The following is a 21,620-nucleotide window of genomic DNA, read 5'->3' on the forward strand; positions in this document are numbered from 1 at the left end:
CTAGGCAGACTCCACGGTCTTACATAGAATCACACCAACATCCCAAATATTTACTCTAAGTGTCCTAAGTAGGTGGACTATACTAGACTTCAGATTCTAATGGTCACTTACAGGGATTTCATTTTCAATCTGAACACTTTATGGGACAGTTTTCAAACTTGGATCTCTGACCAACACACACACACACACACACACACACACACACAAATTCAATTTTCCTCTAAGCTATCCTGATACTTACTTTTGCATCACTATAAATTATGTATTTGTTTGGGCTCTAATGATCTGAAGTGATAGAGCTGGATTAAAATTATCCTTGTCCTATCAGTGCCTAGCACAGTTACTGACATATAATGCTGAATCATTGGTTGAAGAATGGATGAATGCAGATATTTCTGGTATTGGCTCAACAAGTTTTATTTTGAATAACTAAAATTCTGATATTCACTAAATGAATTGATTAATGCATAAATGATTGAGTGAAGGGTATGAAATAAATGAAAGAATTTACTTTGACTTCATTTTCATCTGATATTTCACATTACTTAGAGTCTTTCATTGAAAACTGGGTAATGCCTTGTCTACTTATTTAAGTATTGTTCTTGAGTAAATTTATTTGTCTAACAAGATTATGTTCTCAATAAAGACAGACATAGTGCCTTACATAATTCTTTCTGCAATTCTTAGGATAATACTGTATACATACACACTTACTGAATAACTTAAAACCAAATACTTCTTATCTATTAATTTTAATTGAGTTCTATGGAGTCACATAAGTAATTGTGTTTTAATTCTGAAATATAAAATATTTCATATTTCCCTGGGTGGGGGAAATTACCATTACAGCAAAACAGGAAGAGACAAAGAAGAGACAAAGTATAACTTGTTTCTTACTATAAAGCTGATGCCTGCTTTCACTTCCTGGGTTCTACTGTTTTTCTTCATTTTCTTCAGCAGGGTGGAACACACTGATACCATTTATTAAAGCAGCCAAATAATCTTAATATGCCCTCAATACATTTGATACATCATACATGGGTGATACTTAAAATAAAATCATAGAGTTAATCAGATGTTTCAGATTTATAAATGGGGAATTTAGGAAGTTAATGAACTGATAAATCAGCCATAGACCTCTTATAAAGACTGAGACATTTTGACTCTTTTCATTAAGATTTGCATCTCACTGAAAGAAAACTGTTTCTTAAAGTAAAATCCTCTAGAGTTTGATGTGACTTATTTTCCAAAACAAAATTTTATTTTGTTTTGTTTTTTAATAGCATCTGAATGTATGTTAAGTGGTATTTCATTGTAGTTTTTTTTTGTTTTTTTTTTGTTTTTTTTTTGTTTTTTTGCGGTACGTGGACCTCTCACTGTTGTGGCCTCTCCTGTTGCGGAGCACAGGCTCTGGATGCGCAGGCTCAGCGGCCATGGCCCACGGGCCCAGCCGCTCTGCAGCACGTGGGATCTTCCCGGACCGGGGCACGAACCTGTGTCCCCTGCATCAGCAGGCAGACTCTCAACCACTGCGCCACCAGGGAAGCCCCCAAAACAAAATTTTAAATGATAAAAAGTGGCTATAAAATAAAGCTTACAGAAAAAGATAAATATTTTCTTAGATATTTTGCAAAAAGTAAACAAAATATATTATTTGTTACTGTCTGTATATTTTCCAAGATAACATTAATATTCAAATCATTGATGTTAAGAGAAATACTACATTTTCTAAAACCATAGGATATTCTTGTACAAAATAAACTGACTCCCTTTTATAATAAAAAATAAATAAGAAAGATTTTAGATTTATTCCACACGTCGGCTGAAGTAATTTCACTTATATTCTTGAGGTTTAATTCTGCTAAAATCAGTGACATTACATAGCAAAAGCATATGAAGTATGATTTTAATGTAGTTTTAATTTGATTAACAAAATATATCTGAAAGATGATCTAGAATAAACAGAATTTTGAGTAGCAATGAAAAGCAATGTTTAAAATAATCAAATTTGTATCCTGGAATTTCAAAAAATATATTTCAAAAATGGCTCATAAACATTGAAAAGCTTCATGTGAGGAACTACTTATGGGAAAAGGAGAGATTTTATTATAAACCAACTTGCTAAGTCAATGAAATACAGTGGTAAAAAAGAAAAAAAAGTAAAAACATATAAAACAAACAAATAAACAAGCAATGAGATTACATAGACTTCAAATTAATTAAATATTTCCAAGAAAATATAACCAAGAAAATTTTGAATTATCCATGAGTATTAATAGACTATATATCTAGCATCACCTAAGTTAAAACTTGTAAATGGTTTAGGTGGGTGAAGAATTGCTGAAAACAACAAAAATCATTCTGTACTTTGTTCATAGCAAAGGCATGAAGGAGAATGGTTTGAACTACTTCTTGGCAAAATGTTAAAATACTAACTGAATTTGTAGATATAATTACACCTATTATTTAGCTTATATGTTCTATGAAAAGAGGAAAATGAATGCAATCTTTGTGAGAAATATCTTAGTGGTTGCCCTGGGTATTGCAATTAGCATCTTAATTTTAAACTACCTGGTTTGGATTAATTTTAAGTTAATTTCAATAGTATATACAAACTGCTCCATTATTACTCCATCTCCACCTTTGTGCTGTTATTGCGATAAAAATTACATACTTATACAATAGAAGCCCATCAAGACAATGATATAATTATTCCTGTATGTTGATATTTTTAAACTAGATACAAGAAAAAGTTACAAAAATATATTTATTCTATATTTTAATTTCAGATGTAATTATACATGTTGGTGTTCTTTATTTATGTGGTTACAAGTTACTGTCTAGTGTCTTTCATTTCATCCTGAAAACCTCACTTAATATTTATTGTAAGAGTGGTTAAGTGTGACAAATATTTTCTGTTTCCAGTGGTCTAGGATCATCTTAATTTTTCCTTCATTTCTGAAGGATAGTTTTGATGGATATAGGCCTCTTGGTTATCTATCCTTTTCTTCCATATTTTGAATACTGCATCCTACTGTCTCTGGCCTACATGATTTCTTATAAAATGTAATCTGTTACTCTTGTTGAGAATCCCTTGTATAAGATGAATCATTTTTCTCATGCTTCTTTTAAGATATCTGTCTTTCATTTTCAAGTTTGACTATGATATATCCAGGTCTGGATCTGTTTACATTACCTGGAGATCACTGAGCTTCTTGGATAGGCAGATTAATGTTTTTAATCAAATTTGGGTTTTTTTCTGAAATACTTGTTCTGCTCCTTTCTTTCTGTCCTGTCCCAGCATATGGTGATATTCTTCATGAAGTCTGATAGATCTCTGAGACTCTGTTTACTTTTCTTTGTTATTTTAAAATTTTTGTTCTGCAAATTGAATAATTTCAATTGACCTATCTTCAAGCTTGTTGATTCTTTCTTCTGCCAGATCAAATTGGTTGTTGAGCCATGTCTGGTTTTTCATTTCAGGTATTTTACTTTTCAACCTCCAACATTTTATTTGGCTCTTTTTTTATTATAAATTCTCCTTATTTATATTCTTTATTTGATGAGACATCATTGCCTGACTTACCTTTAACTCTTTAGACATCATTGTCTGTCAGTTTAGAACATATTTATAATGGCTGATTTAAAATATTTGTTAATTCTGACATTTGGGTCTCTTCAGGGACAGTTTCTGTTGACTTTTTCTCCTATCAATGGTCTATACATTCCTGCTTCATTGCATGTATCACAGTATTTTGTTGAAAAGTATTTATGTTAAATAATACAATGTGACAACTCTGGGAATCAGCTCCCCTCAACTTGGATTTATTGTTGTTTCTGGTTTTTTGTTGCTGTTTCAGTTGCTTCTGTTAGTATTTGTTTAGTGACCCTCTTTGGCTAATACTTTAAGGTCTGTATACATTGTTTTGTGTAGTCTCTGAAGCCTCTGCTCAGTTAGGTTTATGATGGGATAATGATTGGACAGAGATTTTCCCAAATGCCTTGACCCCATAATTTTTTCAACATTGGTCAAAAGCTTTATGTTTATATTGATGGAATATTTTCAAACTCCAGCAGTTTGCAGCTCTGCTTTTGCCTTCACTTTTTGCTTGTTCAATGCCTCAAGATCAGCCAGACATGAGAGATTAAGACTTTATGGGTATTGACTGGGGCATATACACATTACCATATGTGATTATGGCCTTCTTAGATCTCTTAGAATATGTCAGAACTTTTTAAAGCTCACAATGACCTCTACAAATGCCTTCTTTATGTTTTGGCAAGCCAGTTGATTGTCTCCACTGATATTATAGCTTCATACAACTGAGATGATAAAAATGGCTGATTATATTTTGTGAAACATCCTAGAGAGATAAGGATTTTCCTGCTGAGTAAGCACCAAGTCAAGTCAAATAATGACAACACCTGGTGAATTGCTTTGTTTTTGTTTTCCCAGGGAGCTGTGATAGGAGCCAATTACTATCAATGCTCTAATAATGGGCTTTTGAGTAGCTCAAAACGTGTTCTTTCTCCTGTGGTGTCTGCAAGGCTGCTCGTTTTCACCATTTCCATGGTTAAGAGGCTGCTGATTTTCTAAGGCTATTATATGGGGAGAGGCAACTGAGAGTAGGTCAACTTACTACATAGCCTGTTGTACCAAAATAGATTCAGCTGTTTTGTTGGTGGTAGTTGGGCTGCTGCTTTTATAAAAAGGCTACTCAGAGTTTTTACAAGCTTTTGGGTAATTCCTAAAGAGTTGATTGCCAGTGCTTTCATTGCTTTTGTGAAACAACAGATATTCAGACATTTCACTCTTCCAACCCCAAAGTTTCATCTTCACTTTTTTTTAAGTGTATATATTGATATCTTTGATCATTTCTCACAAAATACTCTTATATTTACAATTATTATCTCTTCTCCATTCTCTATGTCTCCAATTAAATTTATGTTAGATGTAGTACTATAATCTCTATTTCTCTTATATACTCTTCTATATTTTCTCTCTTGTGTCCCATATTTCATTCTGTAGAATTGCATCTGAAGTATCTTTTAGTTCATTAGTTCTCTTTTCATTTATATCTAACTTGCTTTCAGTATTTGCCTTTGAATTCCAAAGTGTTGTACTATAAATTTCAGTTCTTAATTACTCCTGTGTGTGTTTAATCTGATATAACTGAGTCTGGAAATTTTAGTTCTCTGAGAAATACTTTAACAATTATTTTACATTTTGAATATAGTAACTAATTGGAATTATCTTACACAGAATATATATATATATATATATTTTTTTAACCATGGTTCTTTTGATTTAGTTCTGTTGTCTTTTATTTCTGTTTAGTCTTGATTAGTGTGTGTGTGTGTGTTTATTGTTAGTTAGTCAGTGTTCAGGACATGATACATTAAAATGTTTTTGAGAGAATTATTTTTGAACTAAGATAAACATATCTTCCTGATATAAAGATTTTTTTGCAGGGGTATGGTGTTTGTTTTTCCCAAGTTCCTTGCAGGGCTACTGGTGTGTGAGTAGGCTTCTTAAAAAGTGTACAGGCTTTGGGCTTCCCTGGCGGCGCAGTGGTTGAAAGTCTCCCTGCCAATGCAGGGTACACGGGTTCGAGCCCTGGTCTGGGAATATCCCACATGCCGTGGAGCAGCTAGGCCCGTGAGCCTCAATTACTGAGCCTGCGCGTCTGGACCCTGTGCTCCACAACGGGAGAGGCCGCGATAGTGAGAGGCCCGTGCACCGTGATGAAGAGTGGCCCCCACTTGCTGCAACTAGAGAAAGCCCTTGCACAGAAATGAAGACCCAACACAGCCATAAATAAATACAATTTTTAAAAAAGTAAAAGTGTACAGGTTTTAATTTTCTTGAAAATTCAATAAAATGTGAAACCAAACTAAACGTTTATGGGAAGACTGGCTTTCTTCCAAACTTATACCTATTCTTCTCTGGGTTTGTCAGATTCCCAGTTTTTGTCAGGCCTTATGCCTTGTCTTCAAGATTATTGTCTTGATGTAAGGTAGACTCTAATCTGATCTGGCTGGTGTCCTCTTAAGAAGAGGGCATTAAGACACACAGATTGATACCAGAGGTGTGCACACACTGAGGAAAAAAGAACATGTGAGAACAAGCAAGAAGGTGGCCAACTGCAAGCCAAGGAGAGAGACCTCAGAGGTCACCAACCCTACTGACACCTTTACTTGGACTTCCAGCCTCCAGAACTGTAAGAAAATAAGTTTCTGTTGTTTAAGACACCCAGCCTACTATATTATGTTATGGCAGTCGTAGCAAACTAGTACAGTAAGGATATTTGTTTTAGGTTGTTTCTTGGGTAATTATAATGTTTTTAGTTTTGTGAGTTTGAATATGTTGTCTTTTGCATCTGCTGGCTTTGTTCATGATGCCATTTCTTCCTTATGTGTCTGGTCATCTCCGATATACTGATGCTTAAAGCACTTGAGAAAAACAGGATAATTTTAAACTTAGGATAAAGGGACTGAACTGCATAGAGGAATTGACTTTCCTGTCAAATGACTGGAAAAACTATGAGAAGACCAACTTAAATCAACTTCAATACTTTTACCCCTGTACCACCCAATCAATAATACAAACCAGCAAATATGTGTGAAGGCTGGATTATCTAGAATTTACCTCTTTTGAGCCCATTATAGGTGATGTCTTCTATTAGACTCTCTTGTGGGAGTGTTTGGCTTCAAGTTTCATTTGTTTTAATAATTCAAAAAGAACAGATTCACAGACTTAGAAAACAAACTTATGGTTACCAAGGGGAAATGTGGGTGGAAGGATAAATTAGCAGTTTGGGATTAACATATAAAAACTACTATATATAAAATAGATAATCAACAAGGACCTACTATATAGCACAGGGAACTCTACTCAGTACTCTGTAATAACCTATATGGAAAAGAATCTGAAAAAGAATAGATATATGTGTATGTATAACTGAATCACTTTGCTGTACACCTGAAACTGATACAACATTGTAAATCAACTATACTCCAATATAAAATAATTTTTTTAATGACAAGTTTAATAAACTCCTGCAATCAAAATGGCTTCCATATTCTACATAAGTTGCTATAGTACAGTTTGACACTTCCTCTCTATCTCTTTAGTTTATCAGTGTCTTTAAAATATTTTAAACCTTTTACCAAACTATTTTAGTTTTATTTGTTTACTGTGGAAAAGTTGGTTCTATGATCTCATAGACCATTATTGGAAATTGGGAGCACTCATTCCATTGCTTCTTTGCTGACCTTTCTCTACTCCTCAATTATAAATCCTGCTATGACATAGAGAAGATGCATTCCAAACTCTAAAAATATTTGTTTATTCAGGATTTATTTCTTGTTTATAATTTTATTATCTGTTCTCATTATTTAGAACACAGATACCCCATAGTATACAAAGGAACCTGATTTCTGTCTAGTGGAAGGTTTTTTTCTCTTCATCTGTAGGGAAAGTTGCAGAATCAGGAGAGAAGTACTCAGTAGCAGATAGGACAAAATAAGTCATCTATCTTTGTCTCAAATAGCAGAACTTAATTTTCCTATAAACACTGTATAACTCATCTATCTTAATCTACTAATTTAAAGACACTATAACTCTCTGCCTTTGTTGTACCATGACTGTTAAAAAGTATTAATCAACCACAGATCAAATATGCTTACTTTATGTAATTTCTTAAAACAATTCCTCAATGACTTCAATATCCATTCTAATCCTTTTAAAACTAACAACATTTAGTTTCACTGCTCTCAATCTCCATTTTCTATTGGCTTCTCGATCTTACTGTTTCATATTGGAATATATTAAATCAAGGCATTTTCCCTTTCCACCAAACAAGAATTTTAATATGATGGTGTAATAATACGAGACTAAGATTCTAATGCTCTCTCCTAAAAAATGATAATAATCATTAAATTTCTTCAGTTTCCTAATCTCCATTATCAATGAAATTGTACTTTGCTCATCTATTATTATCTTTAATACATCATATCCCTGTATTTGTTTAAATATACGAATCCCAATAAACTGTTCACCTCCTCTTGATTATAAAATCAGTCTTAATTATCATGCATCTTTAGTATTGAAGCATTGACTGGTAACAGATGCTACATGAATAAGTATTTTTATACTGTTGGCTTTCTTCATTCTTGGCGCATATGAATGTATATCTTGGCTATTCAATAGGTGCTGCTTTAAATAACTTTTTAGCTCTATTCCAAGTTATTTGAGTGTAGTGTTTACAGAAGTTTCCATGTTTAAATAAAATATAATTTTGTGCTGAGTTTAGCTTTAGAAATTACGGAATTTTCTTTCTTTGGATGGTTGGTTTTTTTTGCACCAACATCTGTAGGAAGCAGATCATGTTGACCCTTTAGTATATGGTTCTTATTGTTTTATATGGAAACCTATAATTATTTATCAGATAAAAATAAATTATGTTTTGGATGAATCAACAACTTGATGAAAATATTAAAATGTTACAATTCACCAGGGTATTAATTCCACATAGAATATGATGTACTTGAGAAATCATAATTTGTTTTAAGCATGTATAGGGGACGAAATGTGAATTTCACAGGAAGGCAAACTAATTTTTACTTCTCTCTTTCTTGCTCTTCTTGATAATAAAAATATGTGCATACGAAAAAAATGTTTCAGGTATAGCAATCATCCATTTCTGACCAGAGCTTCTTTAGAGAAAATTGTTAGGTGGTCTAGTTTTTGTACATTGCAGTAGTAATAAGACCTAGCTTTGGTGAGTTCAGACTGAATCAAAAGAATAGAAAAAATTAGAACAACTGAGGCACTTTGAAATTATATGATAAACCGTAAGAATAATTATAGAAAACTCTTGAAATTATATGATAAACAGAATAATTATAGAAAACTCTAAAATAAGTTTATAGTCACAGTATTTCTGAAATAACTTGTAAATGGTATAAGAAAGCTATTTGCTTAAATGAGTAGTTTTTATATATCCTAAACTACTTTATAAAATAGCACTATTTAATTGCATTTATTTTTATATTAGTGTATTTATAACATACTCCCTTTCCCTTACTCCATAAAAAGATAAGAAAATATATGGAAAAATATTTTTTTAATTATATAAAATGGTATGTCACATGTTCTGCCCTAGATGTAATTTTAAACTTACTGAATAAGGAAACATTGCCTAAAAGAAACATAAGTAATGTAGAATGTGACACCAAAGTAACTTTGTGATATATATCCTTAATTCTATAGCATACCTAAGCCATGCTAAGTTATAGGATATTTGAAGTTAAAGTGGTTCTGGAACTTCCTCAACTTAGTAATTTAACATTCTGGAAGATGTAAATTAAGCAATATTATTTCTATGTCTCAGTTATGTCAATTACATATCATTTTCTAATAATCTGGTGCTCCTGTGGTCTTGGAACAACCCATGACTATGAAATAGTGAATTCCTCAAACAGTCTTAATTCTGTTTTTTTATGGCACCATCCCTAGGTTTATTCTCAAATTTAAATCCATTCATTCAATTTGCTAAATTCTGTAGTCTGGAACCCTACAAAAAGCATATATTGTTTCTTCACTTGTGAAATATAATCATATATTTGTTACCTTTTAGGGCATATAAAATAATAATTCAGAAGTAATCATTAGTTTCTGTCCAAAGTAACATTGGTGAACATTATCAGGTGACTTTTTACTGTACAACATAAAAGGGATTAATAGTTCAAGTAAAGTTAGTCACTCAATTACCTGGAAACTCCATAAGAACATATATACACATAAAAATGACTCAAAGTCTCAGACAAACATTCAGAGTGCATATGCTTAAGAATCAGAAATATGTTGGGCTGCTAAGGATAATCATTCAAAATGAATAGTCAAATCAATCAATTGATATACCATATCAACAAAAGACAAAAACCACATGATCATCTCAACAGAAAAAGCACAGAAAAGATGCAGAAAAAGCATTTGATAAAACTCAACATCCATTCAATGTAAAAATTCTTACCAAAGTGGGTATAGAGGGAACATACCTCAGCATAGTACAGCTTTTTATGACAAACCCACAGTTAACATAATACTCAATGGTCAAAAACTGAAAGCCTTCCCACTAAAATCTGGAACAGGACAAGGATGCCCTTCTCAGCATTTCTATTCAACATAGTATTGGAAGTCCTAGCCACAGCAATCAGATAAGAAAAAGAAATAAAAGTTACCCAAATTGGAAGGGAAGAGGTAAAATTGTCATTATATGCAGATGACATGATACTCTATATATAAAACCCTAAAGACTCCACCCCAAAACTACTAGAACTGATAAATGAATTCAGCAAGGTAGCAGGATAAATATTAACATACAGAAATCTGTTGCATTTCTTTACATTAACAATGAAACATGAGAAAGGGAAAGTAAAAAAAAAATCTCTTTTAAAATCACATCAAAAAATTTAAAATACTGAGGAATAAACCTGACCAAGGAGGTGAAAGTCTTATATACTGAGAACTATAAAGCATTGATAAAGGAAATTGAAAATGATTGAAAGAAATGGAAAGATAACTCATGCTCTTGGATTGGAAGAATTAATATAATTAAAATGGCCATATTACCCAAAGCATTCTACAGGATAATGCAATCCCAATCAAATTACCCATGACATTTTTCACAGAACTAGAACAAATAACCCTAAAATTTATATAAAATAATATAAAAGACCCAGAATTGCCAAAGCTATCCTGAGAGAAAAAGAACAAAGCTGGAGGCATAACCCTTCCAGATTTCAGACAATATTACAAAGCTACAGTAATCAAAACAGCATGGTATTAGCACAGAAACAGACCTATCGATCAATAGAGAGCCCAGAAATAAATCCACACACCTACAATCAATTACTCTTTGACAAAGGAGGCAAGAATATACAATGGAGAAAAGTTAGTCTCTTCAGTAAGCAGTATATGGAAAGCTGTACAACCACAGGTAACTCAATGAAGTTAGAATACACCCTCACTCCATACACAAAAATAAACTCAAAATGGCTCAAAGACTTAAACACAAGATATGATACTATAAAACTCCTAGAAGAGAACATAAGCAAAACATTCTCTGACATAAATCAGAGCAATGTTTTCTTAGGTCAGTCTCCCAAGACAATAGAAATAAAAGCAAAAATAAACAAATGGGACCTAATCAAACCTATAAGCCTTTGCACAGCAAAGGGAATCATAAACAAAATGAAGACAACCTATGGGCTGGGAGAAAATATTTGTAAATGATGGGACCAACAAGAGCTTGTTTTCCAAAATATACAAACAGCTCATACAACTCAATAAAAAAACAAACATCTCAATCAAAAAATGGGCAGAAGAAGTAGACATTTCTCCAAAGAAGACAGACAGATGGCCAATAGGCACATGAAAAGATGCTCAACGTCCCTAATTATTAGAGAAATGCAAATCAAAACTTCAGTGAGGTACCCCTCACACCAATCAGAATGGCCATCATCAAAAAGTTTACAAATAAAATGCTGGAGAGGCTGTGGAGAAAAAGGAACCCCCTACACTGTTGGTGGGAATGTAAATTGGTACAGCCGCTATGGAGAACAGTATGGAGGTTTTTTAAAAAACTGAAAATAGAGTTACTGTATGATCCAGTAATTCCACTCCAGGGCATATATCCGGAGAAAACTCTAATTGGAAAAGGTACATGCACCCCAATGTTCACAGCAGCACTACTTACAGCAACTAAGACATGGAAGCAACCTAAGTGACCGTCAACAGATGAATGGATAAAGATGTTGTATATATACACAATGGAATATTACTCAGCCATAAAAAGAATGAAAAAATGCCATTGTCAACAACATGGATGAACCTAGAGATTATCATACTAAGTGAAGTAAGACAGACAAAGATAAATATCATATGATATCACTTACATGTACACTCTAAAATGATACAAAGGAACTTATTTACAAAACAGAAATGGACTCAGAAACATAGAAAATAAACTTATGGTTACTAAAGAGGAAAAGAGGTAAAGGGATAAATTAAGAGTTTGGGATTAGCAGATACAAACTACTATATTTAAAATAGATAAACAAAAATGTCCTACTGTATAGCACAGGAAACTACATTCAATATCTTGTAATAAACTATAATGGAAAAAAATAAACTTACCCAGCATCAGCATCAGATAGGTTTCTGACTCCAAAGCCAGTGATCTTTCGCTAACAACATGGTATCTCTATTCATACATAGATGACCAGCTCTGCATGTGTTATAAAAAAATAATAATATTCAGCCACATGATCAGATAACACAGGTTACTTTAGTACTGTTGTTATTCTTAACAAATGAAAATGTGGCTATTTTGTTCTCCAGAACTGCCAAAATATAAAATTTGATTAGAAGTACATTTGAAGAAAAATAAACATAATAGTAATAATGTTTCACTCTATCTTCCTCTCTTCTCCAGCTTCGCATTTTTCTAAAACATCCTTTTCTCATTACAATCTTACAGTTTACAAGTATAAATTGACCTTGTTAGTTAACCACAGTTAATTGAAAATAACAGCGAAACACAGGAGTCTGTATGAACAGAGAGCTTCTGATGATCCAGTAAGCATACTGGTGAATTCTGATAGCTTGAAAAAGCATCAGTAATCTATGTCACATCATTTTAATTCGGGAAAAATATTCTTCAAGCACACTCGTGGTTTCATGAGTCTTTGTTAATCATGATAGATTAACTTACAGGTATATCATGGGGCAGGTTTTATAATCTAGAGTATAATGAAGTCTTTTTAAACTTAGAATGTAAAGAGAGCTCATGCCTTAGTATGAACTTTTCTTGCCTCCATTACATATGCACATTAGTATATCTGGGGTTGGCTGTTTACAGAAATTAAAAAAAAAACTTTAGTAAAAATTCTATCTGTAGTAGAAATAAAGCCACATAATTTTCCAACAGGACAGGTCAACAATTTATTGCAGGCTTATTAAAATTATTCATTGTGTTTACAAAGCCAGAGTTCCCAGATCAAAGTTTACTTAACACTGAAAGTTCATTTTTAAAGTAATTAACAGTTTTATTTCACTTTATATTCTCTCCCTTCCCTGTACATACTCATTATTATTGTTGTCAATTATCTTCTTAACAGTATGATTTTAATACAGGTAGCTCTACTATTAGCAAATTGCTCCGAAGCTGCTAATAGCTCTCTGGAGAGCACTTGTCTCACCCTATATCTCCCACCTTATCAAAAGGTCACATTAATTATATCACCCTTACTGAGAGGAAGTCAACACGTCAGTCAGAGAGCCTCACAACTGTGCTTCAGGTAGAACATAAGGAGTGAATCAGTTATATTTAGTGTCCCAAAGTAGCCCATCTACATTCAGCTTTTGTAAATACAGTTAACACAAAGGAAAAAAAGATCACACTTACACTTATTTGTTTAATTTTTGACAAATGCTAGTTTGATATTACTTTATGTTTATAGTTGTAAAATATCAGATGTTAATTTTAACAAATCCTTAAACAATGCTTTCAAAAGACTAAGCATTTCATTGTGCAGCAGACATCCTCCAGTCATCATTTGAATTTCCGGGTAATTATGCACATAAATTGGTTTCTGATTAATCTTCTTTTACTTTCATGTGCTCCACATTCTTGGGATTACAGTTTAGGAAATAATTCTGAGAAAAGCCAGGACAGTGGCAAAGAAAATCTGTAGGAAAGTGAATGTCTAATTATTAATAATACATTTTACATGGGTAGCTAAATGGTTTCTATTCATTTATTCAAATGAATTCTATGTGCCAATGTTCCATTTTTCCTGCTTGATATTCTTCTACCATTAATAAACTATCTCCCATATAAGAAACAATTATTGGTTCATTTGGAATAGTATATACTTTAATGACTTATTGATGGCTTAAACTGAGAATCATGCCACTGTTTATAATTATTTTGGTCAAATAACAGACTGTGTATGAGTCATGGTGCCAGTAGGAAATAAGCAGAAAACATGTTTTAGGACAATTAAAAGAATTTTTTTTAAATGACCATTCATACAATTGGCAGTTGGTGAGGAAAACAAGAAGACATAATAGTGAGATAGCAGGATCTGGGTATCTAAGCCCAAAGAGACTGTAGAATAGGGCTGAGAGCAGTTGTAGTGACAATGGACCTGGAACAATGGAGCCCCAATAACTGCAGAGAGAAAGCCAAGGGATCAATACCCTTATCTCATTCTCCTATTTCCTTCTAACCTTGGTTCCCTTTTTGGCAACACTTTACCAGAAGCAGAAATCAAGGGAGACCACTGATATAGTCCATATAGGTCAACTTACCAGGGTGGAGAGCAGAGTGGAGAAAGGTTGAAAATTGATCTGAAGAGTCAAATTAAAAATGGCAGTTTTTGAAAATGCATTCATAAATTTCTAATTGTCAGCTGGGATGAAACATGACATGTTACAGGGAAAATCTGATATGTGCAGAATCAAGTAAGAGCAGAAAATTAGGCAAAGTTGCAAGCATTCTTAAAAAAAAAGAAAAGAAAAATAATTCAGAGAAAGTCACAATTTATAAAGGGGTTACAGACTAGCAAATAATTATATATTTGGGAGAGAAACAGGTTAGAAATTCTGAACTCTAAGTAATAATAAAACTTGATATCAAGCACACAAACTTGGAATCAAGGTTACTGAGGTAAAGTTCTTTCAAAAGCACCAGTTGCATACTTCGCTACTGGGGAAACTTAAGTTACTAAATATGTGTTAAACCTAATTTTTATCATCTATTAATTAGCATCTAACAGAGTAAAGGTATTCTTCGGACTGTGAGGTAAGAAGATGCAAATGAGCGTCCTCAATTTAAGCTCCATGTAAAACAGCTCAATTTAAGCGTAACTTAAGCTTACTTTTCTGTACACTGTTATAGCACTGCTTTCTTCCAATATCCATTGCAAAGCGAAAAAAAAGTACAATTATCATTTATCTGAAAATCTAATAATTGCAGGGCATAACTACTCTAATTTTCACTTCCTTGTAATGAACACTTAATTATATCTTAGATTAAATGATTTCCAATTAGTTTTTGATGTGTTAGAGAATGCTCCTTATATAATGTCTTGAACCCAATTTTAACAGATTTTATTAGTGATAACATTGTAATAATGTCTTCATTAATACAGTTAGCCATTCTAGTTGAAGTACATATTTCTCCCCATAGCCACATGGGCACCAGTGCTGTCCTCTCATTACTCAAATGCAATCTTGCCACCAAAGAAAACTCAACAAAGGAGAAATAATTCTATTTTCAACTCTTCTGAGTTTGAAGAGGAGGTTACAGCCTCTTAGAGTGATTTCTATAAATAACTGTTGGACTCAAAATTTTAATATTTTATTTTTGAGTAGATGGAGAAGCAGAGAAACTAAAAAATAACTTCTGGTGCAAAATGTTTTTCTCATCAGAGTGCCACTGAACCTGAAATTACTACCACAAAGATAATCTTTTAAACTCCATATGTATTATTGGGGGATATGCATTCCAGTTAAGCACATTAATGCATATTGATAGGAACCTTTGATACCATTAGCTTGTAATTCTTCCAAAATCATTCCAGATGACTTATGTTTTGAGATATAGGAAAACATAATTCTGATGACTGATTTAGGGAGTGTTAACAGGTGGCAACTCATAATGCACTAACTTCCATAGAGACTGATTGGGTAAACTGCATCAATGAATTAAGACATAGTTCTATTGTGCTCTATTTATTAAACAAAGACTATGAAATTGACAGATCATCAGGAACATATGTGTCATGAAAGCAGACTGTTCAATTAAGGAGCCTAGGTTTTAAGTTGGGCATTTGTCTGCACTCTTACTATAAAATAAAATAAAATAAATAAAATAAAATAATATAATAGCATTCAGACAAATGGCAGTACTACCTTTTCCAAAGAGGAATTTCATACTGATAGACAAACTACTCTTAATATATTTGTGAATTGCCCATGATTTTATTGGGAAGGGGATTTTGAAAGTTCAGTACAGCTTGTTTGACCAAGGATTTTGGATATAGGCTACTTTGGTTAGATTTCAGGTACAACATTCACTACTTTGACCTTGGGCTTTAGTTTTGCAGTTGTTAAATGGGACATACTGTCAATATCATAGTTTTGTTATGAAAAGTCAATGGATTTTTAATCAAAATAATAATAAGTTAATATTTATACAGCACTCATAGGTCCACTCGTAGTTCTAAGCATTAAAATATATATTTAGTATTTACTGTATATATATAAATTACATATACATATTTAAAGGGTTTAGAACTCTGACTAGAACCGTGGTTGCTATACAGATATTAGCTATTATTTTATATTATTATTTGGATTACTATATATGCTATCAGTTTTTCTATGTACATATACTTAACTTGAGAGAAGGGAAAGGCAAATGAGAAATGCAGTAAGTACAGTTCATTACCCTTTAGAGATAGGTTATCTTTTCTTTTTCTCCCCATAATACTGGTCTACTATTCTGATCTGAGTAATGCTTTTCTTGAGTAATTGATTACATAGGGTATTAAATTGGTTGAGAGGAGGCTTGGAACACAGTTTACAAAAAGTGCTTTTGCTTTGACAAGATGTTGACTCAAAAAAGAATAAAAAAGACAATGATTATTAGAGCTCCAAACAATATAGGACAACATTAATAAACTCAGCTCCCCTTTTAATGAACTTAATCATATTCCAATGTCAGAAGAAATAAATAAAATGGCAAGTTAAAGTAAGGCAATTATCATATAAATTATTAGAAATATTGCCTAGGGTGAGAGGCAGCAAGCCACACAAGAGTATATAGTTAAATATGTACACCTAAGGACACGTATTTGCTTATTATTGCCAAAAGAATATTAAAAAGATAAATGCAAACTATAAAAATTTATTACAAATCAGGGGAGAAGGAGAGAAAATTGTGGAGGGAATTGGGAAAAAAGTTAAACTTTATTTTTATATAGTCTTGATTTTTGTACATGTAAATGATTATATATTCAAAATAAAATTTAACTAGAGAGAAAAGGAAGTCCAAAAATTGAAAAAAAAATTACAACAGATTAACTTAACTTTATGTCAAATTAGTAATATATAACTACCCAGAGAAAATATTTTGTATTTATTAAAGAACCTAACAAGCAGTAATACTAACATTAGAAATCACACTTTTCAGAATAGAGAAAAAATATACAAATATAAAAGTCAAAGAAATTATGGATACCCTCTGAAGATTAATTATTTGAATTGGGAGTATAAATTCATCTATGTTTTTAAATTTGTTCCCTGCCCTACTCAGTGAAACATGCGTATAACTATGCAACTGAATGCAATGAAACTCCAGTAGTTTATCACTCCAAGAACTCAGATGTTTATTTCTAAACAATATTCCCTCAAAAAGGAACAGGAAATTTTGGTAAATGGTTAATTCCACGTCTAGAAAAGGGGAACTATAAGGTGATCCTGCCACATATTGTTCCAGAACATATATAAACAGGCAAAGAATGTTGAAAACATGTCAAAAGGGTACAGGAGCCTTTAATTAAACAGCTTTATAGCTTATAGTTGAAATAAATTTATTAAAAATTCAAATCAATAGGAGGCATGGACTAGAGAAAAAAGTTACTATAAATCAAAAATTTCACTGTGAGCCAAATCTATGCACATATTTGTGATTACATTTTAAAATATGTTGTTGGAAATAAAGACAAAACAAACACACCCAAATTTAGTATCTTTTGGATAAATTATGGGTGATTTTATCCCTTTAAGTTTTCTAAACTCTCTATCTTGTCATATTTTATAATTACAATTAGCGTCTAATGGAACGAAAATATTACATGTATTTTTTTTTCTTTTTTTTTGCGGTGCGCGGGCCTCTCGCTGTTGCGGCCTCTCCCGTTGCAGAGCACAGGCTCCAGACACACAGGCTCAGCGGCCATGGCTCACAGGACCAGCCACTCCCTGGCATGTGGGATCTTCCCGGACCGGGGCATGAATCCTTTTCCCCTGCTTCGGCAGGCGGACTCTCAACCACTGCACCACCAGGGAAGCCCTTACGTGTATTCTTGATGCAACAAGAATACTCAGCTTAATGAATCATTACACTGCATTTAGTAGAATATTAGAAATTAAAGTTTTTGAAAAAGGTATACTAACTTGTACTTTTTGCAATTTGAAAAACAATACAAATATAATACCTTATTTTGTTTGTATTTTAATTATATTTCTAATCTGTCTCATTGCTAGGCATTAGTTTCTTTCCAGATCAGATTAATCAAGCTGAGGCCAGGCAAATATTTTCAATCACCTGAATTCTAATATAAAAAATAAAATCCTGATATTTAAAAATAGAAATATTTAATCTTGATATTAATGGGATATTGAAATGTCATATCAGAAAGCTTCAATTATGGAAGTTTCCCCAGATCAACTGTGATTATAGTTATCTGTGGAGAAATTATTGTTTAAAAATTTTTAGTCTATTTTTATTTATACAAACTTAATTTAAAAGATGTATATTTTTGAAAAAATTTGAAAACTAAAATATTGTCTTCTTATCATTATATTTGTTGAATGTTTCTTGGGTTTCTTTCCCCCCATAGGATGGTGAATAATTTTGAACTTTAAAATGTACTAATGAAATAAGTCACTTCTTTCAGGGCTATAATATCTATATCAAGTAGTTGTTTTTAATAGGATATACAAATATATAAATGTCACAAATTTTGTATAAAACATATAACAAAATGTGTAAATCCAGATGTTAATTCAATGGAATAGTAGAGAGAATATAATGTAATAAAATAAAGTATCCTCTGTGTCATTCTAATTTCAGACTTTTAACTATAGTTTCCAAGTACTGATAGTATTTTTATGAGGTTAATGCTTTGGCTAAACCCAGTATGATTAAAGTAATATTTTCCTGATATTTGTCTTCACTTCATATTAAACATAACATAAATTTCTCTTTTGGTCTCTTTATATTCAATAATAAATATTTTGAAGTGTATACTGATGTTGCTTGGAAAATAAGATGGATATTAAGTTCCTTGTTAATAAAGAAAAAATACTTGAAAGAAAATAATTAATTAAATTAGTAAATCCTTTTAAAACATTTAATCAGATAAATAAAGAAGAACCCCAAATTTAAAGTACAAAAATGGCATAAGATTTTCTTATGGTTTTAAAGAGAAATTTTCTTAGGCAAAATGTTAGAGGTCATTTAACTTTGTCAAGGTCTAGAATTTCATTCTTGAACATAGTTGAAACTAACTCTGACAACTTTGAGTGTCCATCAAATTTTCACAAGAGACATGACTTGAAATTACCTGTGATAATAATGGGTATTTATTAAAGTGAATTTGGATAGCTTCTTTAATTTTAGATTTATTCTTTGTCTCCAACTTCCAATGTTTCCACAGCACTCCCTTCTATTTTTGAAAGCACATGGTTTTGTCATGGTCAAATATGAGAGTATTATTAGCCTCCCCAGCAGATTTCTTTCTCTGGAAAGTTAAGACATTTTTAAAGAAAATCTCCAGATTTCAACATCTCTTTATTAATAGAAATTCTGAAATAGAACTTAGGAGTTATAATACATATTACCCTGATGTGCTGGATAGTTTCTGTTTGTCTTTCCTGATCCCTTCTTTACCCTTCATCTTCCCAGTGACCTGGACCACTGAACTTTCTGCAAGGCATCATTGAGCTTTCTGCTCTTTGTCTCTCATTAGATTTAGTTAGTTGGAACAACCAGTATATTAGAGAATGAAAGAGTAAAGCCAGGACATCCAGAACACCTCCCTACTTGCTGTCATGGGTTTCTATGTCACTCTATCTGAAGTAACATCTCTTGTCAGACAGCACTACCCTCTCCATCTCATGTGACCACTCCCTTCACCTCCCTCTGGTCCCTGCTGTTGCTAGCACCAGGTCCTTTGCTATCTTTTATTGCTATCCTCATCTACAACTTTGGAAGTAGTCCAGTTATTTAACTTTAATCGATTATCCTGTTTCATGGGTAATCATTTTCTGATGAAGACTTACTGTTGCAACTACTGAAGAAAAACTGTGATGTGTTATAGAATAAAGCAAAATTAGTAAAAATATGCACAGGAGTTCATTTTACATGCCAGCCTAAAAACACTAGAAAATATATACATAATTTTGAGATTTTAGGTTGAGAGATTATTATAGTTTGTAAATCTGAATCAAGAAATGTAGATCCAGGGTATTTTGTTCTTTTGTCTGTTTTTTGAGATCATGGTGCCCAGGTTTAGCAGGGGTGTTGAATATTTTCTGTTTTGTCTTCCAAATATAAATTCCACCATTTTCTATATTTCTCTGTGCCCTGAGAGACTGATATAGCCATAATGTATCATCTGGGCTCCCTTGCTATTTGGCTTCTAGTTCATGTTGGTCAATGGATGGCATCAAGAAGAGATGAGAAGAAATGAGGAAAGGTAACTTGTATTTATTCTTTCTGCTCCTTCCTTCTTCCTCCTCAGACCTAAAGATAGTAACAATTTCTCAATATTGCTAGATCTTGGGAGTTTCACCATCTTTTTGTGGTTCCCTTAGCTCTACCCACTTTTGTGATCATGTCCTCAATAAACGTTATTCAGTTACCAATTTGCATGTGCCATCTATTTCCTTCCAGGATTTTGACCAATTCAGCAGCAGACTCAGTTACAAATTGACAAAAAACAAAAACAAACAAAAAAAACATAATGTCTGCACCTTCTATTAAAGTAACTGTCTTTTTTTAGCAGCCAGCTAGAAAATTTTAAACTTTAATAATGAACACATTTTCTACAATCTAGTCATAAAAAAATCTAGTTTAATTTTAACCCTCAAATTACCTTGAATCTAAAATGCAACAAAGCTAATTTTAAAAAACTACAAATAGCAAAACAAATAGACAAATAAAAACCAAAACATGTTCATATCAAGAGAGTTGAGAGCCAGGGTGATTGTCTAGTATGTCCAAGGAAGTCTCAACTTATACTTAGTGTCAAAATTAAATTAATAAAAATGTTCCCATTCACACTAAAAAAAAAAAAAAAAAGGTCATTTGGGCAATCTGTTTTATGGTCATTCATTCATATCATAATAATATTTTAACTTTTTAGATAATGTGAGGAATATTTTGTACAATTTAAAGCATTTTCAGGCTAAGATAGTTGCTGAAGTCAAATGTTGAATTGGTTCAGGTAAGGAAGGTACCAGCAAAGTTGTTTGCAATTACATGTAAGCTCCCTTTCAAAATATATGAGTCTGTAACTCAGGGGAAAACATCTACAAAGATATATTTTAACATCTTTATTTTGTTAATTTCTATTTGTTAAAAAAAATTTTGTTAATTTCTATTTCTTAAAAAATAACTTTGTCACCTTCTGAGGCATGCATTAATTTGTGGTGAATGCCAAATTTATGAGTCACTGTTTATTTCATAAAGAGGTAGGTTTTAATAGAAATTTTAAATGTCTACTATAAAATTTCTGAGAATACTGTAGAATTGGCATGC

This window comes from Phocoena phocoena, chromosome 3, assembly GCF_963924675.1.
Source record: "Phocoena phocoena chromosome 3, mPhoPho1.1, whole genome shotgun sequence".
In the NCBI taxonomy this organism is placed as follows: domain Eukaryota; kingdom Metazoa; phylum Chordata; class Mammalia; order Artiodactyla; family Phocoenidae; genus Phocoena; species Phocoena phocoena.